This window comes from Gymnogyps californianus, chromosome 11, assembly GCF_018139145.2.
Source record: "Gymnogyps californianus isolate 813 chromosome 11, ASM1813914v2, whole genome shotgun sequence".
Classification (NCBI taxonomy): Eukaryota; Metazoa; Chordata; class Aves; order Accipitriformes; family Cathartidae; genus Gymnogyps; species Gymnogyps californianus.
Window position 1 is genome coordinate 23,143,026 of NC_059481.1, and position 13,867 is coordinate 23,156,892.

A 13,867-nucleotide genomic window follows, 5' to 3' on the forward strand; every position below is an offset into this window, starting at 1 on the left:
CCAAAGCTTCGTTTCAGTGCTGAAGCTGAGTTTGGAGAAGTGAAGCTGAGTGGAGCAAGGCTTAAAATAAAGCAGATGGCTTGGACCAGAGAGCAAAAACTTGTCTCTACTGATGGTTAGAAATCTTTCATCTTATGCATGCATTCAGAAAAGCTCTTGATAAATGTGCAACTGTGTCTATGTGAATTTTACCTTCAACCTGCAAGTCAACAGATTTTCTGCTGACGTGCCTCTTGAGGAAGCCAGCACGTTGGGCTGCTGCTTCCACCGTGGCTTTGGCCTTCTCTGAACAGAAAATAGCCGCTCTCCGTCCCTCGGGGCTGCGTTAAGTGTCACTTGTGCCTTCTCCTGCTCGGTTTCTGTCCTCTCACCCTCTATCTCCCGCAGTCCTTGTGGAGCTGGCTGAATGTCTGACTGCATCAAGATCTCGATCCCTCTTCTGAAGGTACCCGTAGGGATTTCTTTGCTGTTGGAACAATGCCCTCGTCTAGCCCCCAGTGCAAGCTGTTTGCATGAGCTGCCTCTCGTCTTGCGAGCGAAACGGGGGTAAGGCACCTGCTTGGCTGCTTCGTGCTCAGCCTTCAGGCAATCTCCTGGGTTTATTTCCAGACTCTGCAGCTGTTCTTTCTGCAAGGCAGGAGCAGACAGAAACAACTTGGCCAGATCGGCTCTCCTGACTGTGTCCAAGCTGTTGCAGGGATGCTCCTTGTTTATTCTCTGCTGACCTGTTGTAACGAACCAGCCCCGTCCTGCCCATCTGGGGACAGCGGGGAGCAAGGGGACCTTTGCCCAGCACTGATCTCTGCATCAACGTTGAACAGGACTACAACAGTTTCTGGAATTTTACCAGTATTTTAGAGAGGAATTCTCCTCGATGAAGAGATGCAGGGATATTTCTGCTGCTTATGCTGAAAAACAAGGAATGTGCAAATCTGAAGTGTTAATGGGTCTTGTCAAACATGTTTGTCTAAGTCAAACATCTCAAACATGTTGATTACTTTTAAAATTTGGTAGTGAAACGCAAGGTAAAAGATTTGTATGGGCAGAATCCTCTAGATGGGTTTGATTTGGGCAGAAACTGATTTTCTGCAGTGCTGGCCGTTTTTTCTCAAGTTAGGGCTGCAGGGCTGGTTGAAAATTGTGCCAAGGCACAGCCCTGTTGAAGGAAATTTTGGGCACCTTCGGTGGTAGGTTAGAGTTTGAGAGAAAGAAGCTCCAGATAAAGAGCCGATTCACTCCCAGATAGAAATATTGACAAAAAATATGAGAGGTATTAAAAATCCAGAGCGCCCTTAGCAAGTAACTGCAGGGAATGCTAAGCTGTCATCTTCTTGGCGTGGGACACGTAGCACGTGTGTTGGCACCATCCTTCATGTACGGAGGACTGTCTCGGACAAAAATATCACTGCTTTCTCCTGTTAAAAACTTGTATTTTTTCTCTGGGAGTTGTTCCCATATGACGAGAGTGCAAAATGGGGGAGTTCTCACCTTGCCACTTGAAGGCAGTAGGGTGAACTCTTAAATAATAAAAATAAATCTCTTGGGGGAGCCAAGTGAAGGGCTTTCTGGTAGATGTTACGTGAACGTACTGCGCAGTCTTTAAAAATACATGTTGTGTGTAGAGTGGTTCTCGTCTTCTGCAACCTGGCTGTAAAGAAAATACATGTGGTGCTTTGTTGGTCAGATTTTGGCTTTGTTTGCTTCAGTTTATAAATAAGTGCCAAGAAAATGAGTATTTTGTTGTAAAGATGTTTTCAAGGCCATGTATTTATTTTTTTTGAAGAGAATTGTGGAAGACAAGCTGACAATTTAATGGTGCATGATGCACTAATAAAAATGTCTGTGTGGTTGCGTTTAATCCTTTAAAGGAGAGAAAAGAAACACAGTAGTTATCAGCATTCAAAAGGCAAGACGCAGGCTTAAACGTATGCAAAGCCTTGGAGAGAGACTGAAGAAATGTACTGACTATGTTGCAGAAAGCTTCTGACAGGCACGTCACATCTTTGAAAGTAAGATTTGAATTATTAGAGCTGCCTTTGTTTATTAAATTGAGCCTCCAGCAAGAGGATTATAGGAAGAAATACCGTGCAGGCTCAAGTTGCATTGGCATAAATTTTAATGGGTGATAAAATTTACTTTATTGAGCTAATTCAGTAAGAAAATTCAAACAGATTTTTAAAAGATCCAGGTGTGTATTAGATACCTAAAGAAATAGACTTCAAGTGCACAAATAAGCCTCCTTTTATGGAATCCAGTTTGCTTTTAGTGACAGGTAATCCTTTTAAAACAAGACTTCTTCAAGGCAAACTCCAACAAAAGAGTTTTTGTTTAATGTTAAATTGGCAATGCGAGGAAAGGATGCAGAGAGCTAATAAGAGAGTAATTATACACGCTATTGCCAAGTTGAGGAAGGGCAGAGACCATTAAAATGCCATTTTAGGAGTTAATTATATGGTGTTTCAAGTCGATGCTGGTGTCCTGATTTCTGTTTAATCCACATATAGCATGTATTTAGATGTCATGAACACAACATCTTAATTTCTCTTTTAAGGAACTTTAGGCCACTGCATTATAAAATACTGTCCAAAAAAAAAACCCAAAACCTTCACGCCTCCATAGGGTTTGTGCCTGTCGGATTTGATTAGGAAATATGCAAAAGCAATAAAGGAGATGGAAAAACCTTAGCAAATATTTTGGGACCGGCACACATACCATAAATAAAGCATTGCAGTGGAATTTGGTTAGTTAAATCTCTTCTGAAGCTCATTTAATAATTCCAGAGCCTCTGCTACCGCTCAGATGTAGCCAGCTGTAATTTGTTTCAAGGTTAGTCTTTGACTTCTGTTTTATTAGGCTTTCAGTTTATATTCTTCCACTTGTGCAGTTTCTCAAGTGAAACTACATAATGGTTTAGCTAAAACTGGGATCCTTTAGATAGGGGCTTTAAATTGGAATTCTTCAGAAACGTTTAATGAAAGCTCTGCATGAGGCAGATGTCAGGATTTACTCTTCAATTGGGTAGGACTGTGGTGGGGAGAGCAGATTAGGCTCCTTTGCAGTTGATGTGCTGCCTAGAGGAAGTGACATTTATGCTCTTGATCCTTCAGTGATTCTGCATGTCAAGAGCTGAGCCTTGAAATTCGTCAGCAGTGCTGTCTTAAGAGCAGACAGGACTGAGTAAGAGGATTTTTACAGATAGAGGGGGAAAAAAATCAACTCCAGTGGCTGTTGCAGATCCTTAAGTACTTCAATTTTTCCTTTTTTTTTTTTTTCTTTCCACATCTCCCCTGTAGGAAATCGGAGAGGGAAATCCCTTTAAATCACCAGCTGATGTATTTTTGAAGTTGAAAAATCTGAGATGCATTAGAATTCAGAGACCTCCCTTTGCTTAAGGTAAGAAAGGAGCAGATTCTCCCTGTTCCCTGCTTAAAAAATGTCTGTATTTGGTTAACTCTCGGGCTGGAGTTTCTGTAATGTGTTTAAAATGTTTAGCCTGCTGTCGATGCCTAAATGGTTAACGTTCATCCAATTTAATAACTCGCAGCTGCAGAAGGCATATGGCTGTGTGTTTACAGGAGGTGTCCTGGCGATAACCAGGTTCAGCCTGCCCAGAGGAAGGGAAGCAGGCTGCTTAGCGCAGGGACTCCAGCAGCTTGTTTGTAGTGCTCGGGCAGGGATGAGCTGGTTGGTTTTGTTGTACGGCTGAAGGGCTGTCATGCCTCAAACCTAATTTTCAGAGGTTTTTATTTTCCCCGTTTGGATGGTAAGTAAGCTCGGTAACTTCTGAAGGATGCTGGGGGGGGGAATAGGGTGGAGGTGGTGAAAAAATCTCACTTGGGAGAGGTGGTAGTTGCATGAATTTCATGAAAGGTGAGACTTGGTGAGCTGTAGTTATGTTACCATGGTATCCATAAATCACTCCAGTGTGAGTGCTTGTAAGTATCAATGGTGAATTATTCTGAGTAAGGTGGTGTGTGAGAACAGGTCTGCATGCTAGTAGCCTAGCTGTTTGTTTTTATGTGAGAAGTATGTTAATTACTTTCTTTTGTATGTTGTATATAATTATCCATGCTGTAAGCATGAGCTCAGTAGCACAGAAGAGGCAGGATTTTTAACCTGTTGTACTTGGATAGAGGCTTTGGGATACCATATAAAATACACGTATTAAACTGAAGCTTGGCTTTCCATGACTAATTTTCAAGTGACGTTTCTCCTCATGTTAAATTTAGTGATTATTTTTTGTACTTAAACAGTTTCTTTACTAGTTGTGGTATATCTCACTGTGCACAACTTCAGGAAACCTAATTCAAAAGGAGAGATGCCAAAACTGGAAGGTAGGAAATCTTGTCTGGGGTTTCCAGCATGCCTCCTGTGTTACAGCTGAAAGATAAAAGCTCTTTCGGAGCTGCTATACCAGACAAGTGATTTCAAAGCATTTCAAAATGATTAAAGGAAACTTTAAACTTCTGCCCAGTAATTAATACATGCTGCTCTTGCGTGCTTGATCTGAAATTGGTAAGTTTTATTTTTCAGGCTTTTGCTGCTGAATTCATTCAGCTTGGGGTGAGTACTCCTGTGAATCTGCCGAGGTTTATTTCAGAACTGCATGTACAAACGTCAAGCCTGCACTGGTGTATGTGATCTGTCATTTCCAATTACTTTGTGCAGCAGGACTGTTTCGGGCACAGAATGTTTTAAATTCTCTCGTTACTTTTGAATGAGCAGAAAAGAGCATCTGTGTTAGCAATTAAAATCTTCAGTCAGAAGTAGGAAATTAATTTTTAACTGGACAGACAAACTTGTTTGGAAATTAAGGTGGTGTTTGCAAAAAAGCATCCATTTTGGGTTACTGCACTGTGCCTTTCTATCCTTTGTGCAGCTGGAGTAAAAAACAAACACACTGAATCCCTTGTGGTGGTGGGTTTTTTTATCAGTTGCTTAAAATGTTCACTCTTCTATCACTTGCTATATTCTCCAAGTCTACTCTTGAATTGTTTGGCTTGTCAAACTCATCATCCTTCCCAGACTTTTTCAAGCGTAACTGATCGTAGAATATGCTTTTTATTAACATCGAGGCAATAGAATCTGAGAGAATACTCCTGTTTAGTAGGGGAATAAAGTTTTGCTGCCAGGTTTTAAATATATATCCTCTTAAACATGCTTAGCAATCTGCTTATGTGAGCATCATGAGTTTTTAAAGTGGAGTGAATTTTTTTTTTCTTTAGGATGAAAGTAGTTGAAGATCTGAATTGTGAGGGACAGATGAAATTAAGCTGCAGAAGCACTGATGGCAATCTACAAAGCTTTAATGTGTTAATGTAGTCTGGGCATTATACATACTTAGAAGCAGTCTAGATTGAATCCTGGAGAAAAAGCAGAGTTATTCATAGACTCCTGTCTTGATCGTGTTTTCCTGTAAGTGATGGATGGTATGAAACAGTGGTTTGAAGGAGATGCTAAAAATTATTTTGCTGCTGTTAGAACTGTATCAGATATTAATTGCCCCCAAGTTCAGAATTGGTTTAAAAAAATACAGAGGAGGGTGGTAGATGAAAGAATGATGTTTGCAAAATTTCCTAGCTTTGTGTACACCTTTTTTTGCCTTCATGAATTATTCAAATTTTCAAGTTTGGGATATTGCCGTATTTAATATGTTTTAAATGACATTGCATCAGTTTATCAGGGTGGACTGATAATTAATCTGCCAGGGGGAACAGCAGCAGAGAAGCTATTGACATAGACTGAACAGTTTATTTTATACAAACAGGGAGCATTTTAGCATCCGCTAAAAGCATGTTTTGATAGACCAGGACTGAGAAGCTTTCTGGAGCCAGTGCCTCTATTCTAGCTGTTGCCTTGACCCTGGCTGGAGCCTCTGGACGCCCTGCAATATAAAGTAATAATTTATAGGTTGTCAGTGGGGTTGAAAGAGAATAAAGAGTGAATGCATTGAATTTCTAGATGAAAAAGGGAGCCTGTAGCATGCAGAAGAAAATAGGTTAGTATTAATTTTATTTTTATGCTTGAATATTGAACAGCTGTTGGACAGAAACTTTAGGAGAATACTCTGTTCCTGGCAATGGGGGTGGGGGGGGTGCGGGTACAACTTCCTAAAGAAACTTTTACAGTATTGGTGAGAACAGAATGTTTTGCCTGTGTGTTCACTCGTCTCACTCACTACTAGAGGCACCAGGTTGCTACAGGCAGGAGCAACCCGCTGGCTGCACCCACGTGGTAAATATGCTCATGGATACCAGGTTGTGTCTTCAACTTCTGCATCAGTCTGTCTTTCATGTAACATCTCCAGGTCAATATTGCCTTTCCAAAGCAGCAAGGGCGTTCTAGATTATTTCTGGAGGCTGATGCCCTTCTGTGAAGTCTTCTCATCCTTACTGATGGCCTCAATTAATGTTTCCAGAGCTGGTTGTTAAATTACCTTTTTCTGTAATAATTTCTGGGATCTGATGCACTGTGGCTGGGTGGAAGAAGATCGTTGCAGCGAGCCTGTTAATTGCTTCTTGAGTGACCTAGTTCCCTTGCTGGAAACAGATGCATAAGCTTTCCTTTCCTCCTCCGTGTTTTATGATTGTGGTGGAGTCTAGATTGGCAGAGCTGCTTCCCTAGCAGGGTGTTGGGGGTTTTTTGTTTTGTTTTGTTTTTTTTTTTCCCCAAAGGACCAGCTTCTGTTTGGAAATTTCCACAAGTGCGGTGTCGTTTCCCTGCGGAGGTGAGATGGGCTGTGTTTTGGGGGCTGTGCCCAAGCACGCCTTTCTGTAGCTGCTGTCGAAATGTCACATCACCATATTTTATTACCCTAATGTGGGAATTCGTTTCTCCAAGCAGATGGCAAAAAGGTGGTTTGGTTAATTTGTACCTACTTGAAATAAGTCACTAAATGTGCGTTAAACCACTCATTTATTAGGCCAGAGCATATTACTGGTGGATAAGTGGTGATGTTAGATTACAAGCTCAAAAACACTGAGGAACAGGGCAGGTATCTGCAACTAAAACAAAACCAGACAAAATGTTAAACTGATTTACAGCTGTTGGAGCCTGCAAATAATCAGCTGTCACAAAGGAGAGTGATGGCCATTTGCTCTGAGAAAAACTTGCCTCACAAAGAATTTTTCTAGTAAATTCAGCATTTCTCCTATAAAATCTCTCTTGCGCTGTTTGCTTGCAGACTTGGCTCGTAGGGTAATATACATCTGACGGTCACTGAGATGATACCAGGTGCATGCTGGCCTTTATTGGCACGGTTACGTGCTGCACCCAGCCTAGTATTAGTCCTCTGTCATTGGAAAAAGATCTGCCATTGCGGTCAAAAACTGGTCTTTCAACCATGCCCTTCACAGAAGGTGAAACTATTTTTTTTTTTTTTTTTTTTCTTCTTGGAGAAATACACCTGGCAGAAGGGGTAAAATCACTTAAGTTAACTGACACTAATTACTAATTCTGTGAAACTTGCAACAAAATAGTGTTTGTTTTCTGCCCAACGTTTTGGGCTTTGTAAAATGTGGTCTTCCATAAGCATGTGGTTCTTCTCGGGCTTTAGTAGCTACCGGGTGCAGGTGTTAAATTCCGCCGCTGTGTTCCCATTGCCCGAGGAGTTAATAATGCTCTGGGTGTCCTGACGGGAGGAGCTCCCGCACTTGGCTGCAGCTGCAAATCTTCCTTTATCTTCCTGCTGTTCCCGCTTTGGCAGAGTGTCTCTGAGCATCGCCAAGCGCTATAAATCCAAGTGAAACTGGCCCAGTAGCCAGCTGAAGGCTGGAAAATGTTGCCATGCCCTCTCTGAGAGCATCTTGGAGTTGTGTAAGCCGTTTCTCAACGGCAAGGGTTATATCTAACGGAACAAAAGGAAGCTGAGGTAACAAGAATAGCAAAAGGGAAAACAAAATATTTTTCGGTCGTGTGTATTAACGAGGCTATCAAAGCTGATAACCTGATGTGCCGAAATCAAGTTGTTGAGAGTAGCTCTTGCTGCAGCCTCTAGCAGCAGGTCGCGGGGAGCTCGATGGCGAGCCCAAACAGCTTTCTCTGGGCTGGGGCATGCACAGGCTGCACTGGAGCATGGGGGACCTTCCATCAACTGGGCACCTTCCTTTAGGTGTGAGGACCTCAGTAACTCCAGGTGTTGATATTGGGGAAGGGGGGCGGGGGTGGGAATATCCATCTGTCTTCTCTTTGGCAAAGTGCTCCTTAAATTCGACAAGAGAAGTAGCACGACTTCCTGGTACCGTGAGAAATATTCTCGACGCAGAGGGTTTTAGTACATTTGTTGCATTACGAGGTTTCCATTAGTGCCAACTAATTACGTGGACCATGTTGCATTTGAGTTGCGATTACATTGACCGATGTAGAATAATTAGCTTTAATACATGTTTCCATGTGTAGGGGAGATTTAATTGCTTGCTGTTTTTTGACAACGATACTGCTATTTTCCATAATTGGGTTTCCCCTGTCTTCTGCAAGTGACTCGCGAGAACTAGCAACCACTCGAATAAGGAGATACATCCACCGACAATTTCTTTGAGATGAATATGGCATTAGCGTTCTCTCTGGCAGCTTTGCTAATGGCATTTTGTACATCTTGCTCACAAGCAAATACTTTGTCTTCGCATCCATCTAACAACATTAAGCCTTAGAAGCGCGTTTCCTGTAGCGCAGTGCTAGCTCCAGCTAAAATGGAAATGCTTCTGGATCAAACTCGTTGGTCTGCAGTAACTTACGTTAATGGAGGTAGTCTGCTTGCACGTCTTGATGGTTGCAGTTAACAAATTTTATTTCAATCCACGTGTTTTCCGTGGCGGAGTGATGGCACGGCAGCCCACAGCCCTGTCTGCCTCTGGCTGTACGACATGGTGGGAAGACTGCGTTGATGTCTTCTCCTCTGAAATATCAGGAACCCACCCGCTTTGTGTCACGCCTGGCGGCTGGTGGTGTCAGCAATGCAAAGGGCAGAAGTAACCAGTAGTTTTAGCTTTTCGTGCCTTTACTTGGTATCTTCCAGGCCCCATCTTTTCTGAAAATTATCAGCAATGCTAGGAAAGAAGTCGAAAACGCTCTATTTGCATTATTAGTCAATGCTTCTAATGCGTAAAATAGAAATGCTTATATATGCATAGAATACTAAATGCTTACGTTTCTGCTTAAAATGTTTACTTTGAAAATTCTTTTTATTTAAATTTTCAGTAAAGCTGCTAGCACAGAAATGCTATGAATCACTTTATCCTGTCTGTTTATGCAGTCTCTTGCTGCAGTGCATATTGCTGAATGTGTTCAGCATAAACAGTATAATCAGCGAAACTATTGTTAATGCTTAATTGCTAACTGGATCTTTGCATGTTTGCAGAATTTTTTGGCAATGCCATTGCCAGTTGCTCAAAAGGAAAAACTCCCCACAAAGAACCCACTTGTGAGCAAATTATGCTTGCAGTGCTACATTTGTCAGTGGCAGACCTATCATTAATAGTACAAACTTTTTAAAATAACTAAGATGCAACAATAAAGCCACAACAAATATTAAATACATACTAAATAACTTGTTAGAAAATTTCAGATAGTGCTTTGAAGTGTATTGCTAATAAACCATTTCTACAGTGGTGTGATGAGTTCCATCTGTAGAGTGATTTAAGTGTCTTCATCTTAATAGCTCTTTGCCTGTAGCAATGTTATATGGTCAAGATTAATGATGAGGTATAGTATCGTTGTCAGTCTCAACACATTTTTCTTGATATATTTTCATTAGATTAATGACCTCATTGTAGGATAGACATAACTTGTCTATAAAGCAATAGTTATGTTTGTACATAGATAGATTGATAAAGCTCTCCTCCCTTCGTGGTGGTTGCTCTTTCAACTCTGCATTTCTTGCGTTCGTCGTCTTGCAAGTTGGCGAGCAGGGAACCGGAATAAACTGGTGCTGTGCACGCTGACTTTCACCATTGTCAGTCTTCTGAAGTAGTGAAGTTTTCCTCTCTGCGTTCAGTGGAGAGTACGGTTTTGAGGTCAGCTCGTGCTGTTTCTGAATACTCTCGTCTGAATTTCTTATTTCTGGAACTGAGCTGAGTGTCTGAACTATGAGTATGTTCATAAAGTCTCTAGAAGGGAACCTGTTGAGTGAATTTTCATCAAGTGGAGATTTCCTTAAGCTTGTTGAGTGCTGGAGGCTTCATTCTGAATGTATTTAGCTGAGGTTAAACAGTTTATATTTTCTGGTATTTTTGGTAAAGGTATTTTCATTTTGGTAAAAGCTCTTCCTCCAAAGAAGCAAAGCTATTCAAATCTTGAAACACTTAAAATTTAACCTCTCTAACTATTTGCAGAATAGTTAAGAGACTTCTGGTCTCTAGAGTATCTTCTAGTGACCTGAGCATCTATAATTTTTGCTGTTCTGGAACGTAGCGAATAGTGGTAGTTGTTCACTGTGAATCAGCAGGAGTTAGCATAAAACACTATCATCAGAGAGTTGAATACTAAAATATGCTACTGCCAGTTTAAAACTGGAAATACTATCTTTTTCTGAAATCTGTGCAGCAAAACCAGATATTTATAATAATGTAAAAATAGGTAAAAGTAGTGCAGTTTGTATTTAGATGAGCACTTTAGGAACTGCTGCTGCAAAATGTGCTTTTTCTTGCTTTAACAATAAAAGGTCTTCTAGGAAATGTAAATAAAAGTGTTTCAGAGCAGGAGGTAATATTTAATTGACTCATCTCCTCTTCTTCCCTGCTTCCTCCATCAGTGTGTTGCATGTTTCATGGTTTAGAAGAGATGGTGTGGAGAGGAGAGAGAAGGTCAGTGCTCATCATGTAACTGGATTGCTTGGGAGCCTTCCTGCGTCAGTATCTTCTGTTCACTTTAAGTATTTGTAACTTGTGTCTTTGCTGTGGAGAATATCCTCTGCGTGGGTTTTAAGTTTCTGCCCCAGTGTCTTAAGACAACACTTTTTGCCATTGGAAGACGTGTGGTTTTGGGAAAAAAAAAAGCATCAGTTTAGTCATAGACACCTCATAAGCTACAAGTCACGCTTGGAAGCTCGAAGGTGCTGATCTGGAGTTAAGCATAGGAGCGTCCTTGGAATTAGGTTCATCTTCAGAATGATTGTGAAAGGGTTTTGGGTTGGTTTGGGTTTTTTGCTTGCAAACAGAATTTTTGCATATGCTGATTGTTTTGGAGATAGTTCATAATGAAGGAATTCTGAATTATATTGGACTTACTTAAATTTTAGCCTGTTCTTAAAGCTTCTTGAAGTTTGCTTTGCTTCTCCCCAAAATAGCTAACTTGATTGCATCCTTCCTGTTTGTTCCTTCTTACTTTGAAATCTTCTTTGCTATTAAGCATGTGGTAGCAATGCTGCCTACTTTTGCGGGGGAGAGGGGGCACTGGGCTTGTTGGTGTTTCACAGCAGTTTATTTAAAATAGAAAAATCGACTCCTACTTCTGCAGTACAGAACTTGTGTTGGAAAAAACAGGTAAACCACAAAACTGAGTTTCTTTTAGCAACAGGAATGGATGCATAAAGTGATGATGATTTAACCTATTTTGGAAAAGAAGAGAATATTTTCTTGCCAGTTCTGACGTGCTATCCCAATACATTATACGTGTGTGTTTGTATGAATACGTATTCATACATTATTTATTGACTCGGGAGAGGTTGGTAGTTTACAGTCCATTAGATTCAGTCTCAGAGTAGTGATCAAAGACCACACATCTATTGCAAATCATTCCGTTTTACCTGAAGTGCCACGGGAGACGGAGGGAATTGTGGCCTCTTTTTGCAGGAAAACAACTGAATGAGAGAACTGCCTTTATCCTGCTTGTTTCATGTTAATAGCTGTTTTTTCATAAATGGAATTCTGTAAGTAGTAGTAGGTAAATCTTGGGACTCTGAGGATTTACATTGTGCAGCTTCTGTGAAAATGTCCCCGTCTTCCAAGGATATTGAATGCATCTTTGCTGATTTAAATGGGGCTACTCAAAGTATTCGGTGTAAGTATCGAAGTCTAATCTAACTCTTCTGCCCTATTGATGGGGAGCTAGGAGGGCTCTGTCTGCAGCAGCTCTGGGCCGGTGCCCGCCTGGGTTTCAGCGGGAATACCGGTTATGTGGATACAGCTGCCGACACCTCCATTCCCCGCTGGGACGGGCAATTGCTTGCAGGCTTCGGGCAGTGACTGTCGGACAGGCACGTGGTAAAAATTTGCAATCCAGAAGTGAAATTGTGTTCTTCCTGAAGTCTGTAGCAAAACTCCTGTAGGTTAATTTGTGTAAAATGAGATGCAAGAAGAGAATAGAAGAGAAAAATTTCAGACTGGGGAGGTGGTGCAGAGAAAAGTCAGGAAGCAAAGATGCTTAGCTGAAGTTGGGCACGTCTGCAGTCTGTGGTGGTAAAATTGGTCTTTTCCCGTAACCGTGTCTCCACCAGAATCCCACAGCGTTTTGATTAACTTGCATGGCAAGTTGCAAGCCAATAAAAAGTTTACAAATGGAGCTGAAGAGTCAAAGATTAAAAAACATGTGCTGATTTCCTTGAGCGTTTGTTCTGTAATACGGCTCTTCTTAAATGGCCTGCTTGCCTGGGAAAAAGGGCAGAGCATCACTGAGTGCGATCCCGCTCCCAGTGAAATGGTATTTTTGGCTGAAGGAGACAGTAGTTTTCTCCCCCACTACTCACCTTTTTATAATATGTGATTTTTTTTAAAAAGCAGAGGAGATTCAGCGCCAGGTACCAATCCTGCGGTGACATGCGTGTGCCAGGTGATAGTAGTGTGATAGGTGCAAGGGTTTGGATGGGCGCAAACGTAATCCAAAAGCGTTACGTGCAGCCAGGTCACGAGTTCAGTTAATCTGGGATGTTCAGAAGCATTTAGGGAGGAGAGTTAGGAGAATTTATTGACAGCAGCTGCTTGTATGCTGAAATAGTTTAAAGACGACATCATTGCTCTAGGGGCATCACAGCATCCTTGAGCACAAGAGTCTTTACTCGATGGCTGCATGATGTTTAGTCTGTCCTGGTAGCACTGAAGGTATTAAACGCCACAATCCCAGCCGAACAGCAGCTCCAAAACCCCATCCCACATTTTTTTTAATGTGAAAATCCAACTGGGAGTATTGCTGGAGGGTCTGCAGCTAAAGTTAATCCAATCAAACTAAGAGCCCGTAGAGGAAATAGAAACCATCGGGTAGCCGCAGACCAAAATCAGTCTGTGCTTGTTAGGATCGAGGTTATTCCACTGCCAGTTATTTCCCTTGAAACACATGAAGTATCTGTTGTCTGTACCTTTTGTTTAATGGTATTGCTAGACACTACGGTTGACTCTAGGGTTTTTTGCATGAGACTGATCCCAAGAAGAAAAGCGGAAAGATTATGTTGTCAAGAGCAATGAGTTTGGGTTGCAGCTTTCTATTCTGTGAGTTGCTCAGCATTTAGAGGTTGAAGAAATTTGAGTGCCACTTCTTAAAGAATAGTGAGTATCCTGTTATAAGATTATAATTTGGTGTATTGCAACAGGAAGAACAGCTAAAATCTATCTTGAGAAGTGGAGCCAAAGAAGATCGTTAGAGACTCCCTCTGGATTAACATTGACTGTAAATCTGCATTTGGAGCTGAGCATTGTCTCTTCGTAAATTCTTTTCTTTCCTGAATATAAGAAACTGCAGTCAAGACATCTTCAGCCCCCTAATTATTGAGGTGGAAGCCGGGAGGAGTCTTAGTTACAAAGGGTAATAGAGAACAGAGTTTCATAAGGAAGAACGGTTGTGTATAGTCGGGATATTTGTGTAAGTTTATGATTTCTGGGGTTTAAGAACTCTTTTTATTGCTATGACTTAACTGGTCCAGCACTCATTACAGTTATTGCAT

The 13,867-nt window shown here is 41.3% G+C and overlaps 1 protein-coding gene across 1 annotated transcript in view; it reads left to right on the top strand.

The window, feature by feature from the left end:
• Positions 1–13,867, top strand: part of GLCE (glucuronic acid epimerase) — a 52,967-nt gene that overhangs the window by 14,836 nt on the left and 24,264 nt on the right. Inside the window, exon 2 of the mRNA XM_050902937.1 lies at positions 3,294–3,393. The gene's annotated coding sequence lies outside the window, so the exon portion shown is untranslated. The remainder of the gene's footprint in view (positions 1–3,293; positions 3,394–13,867) is intronic.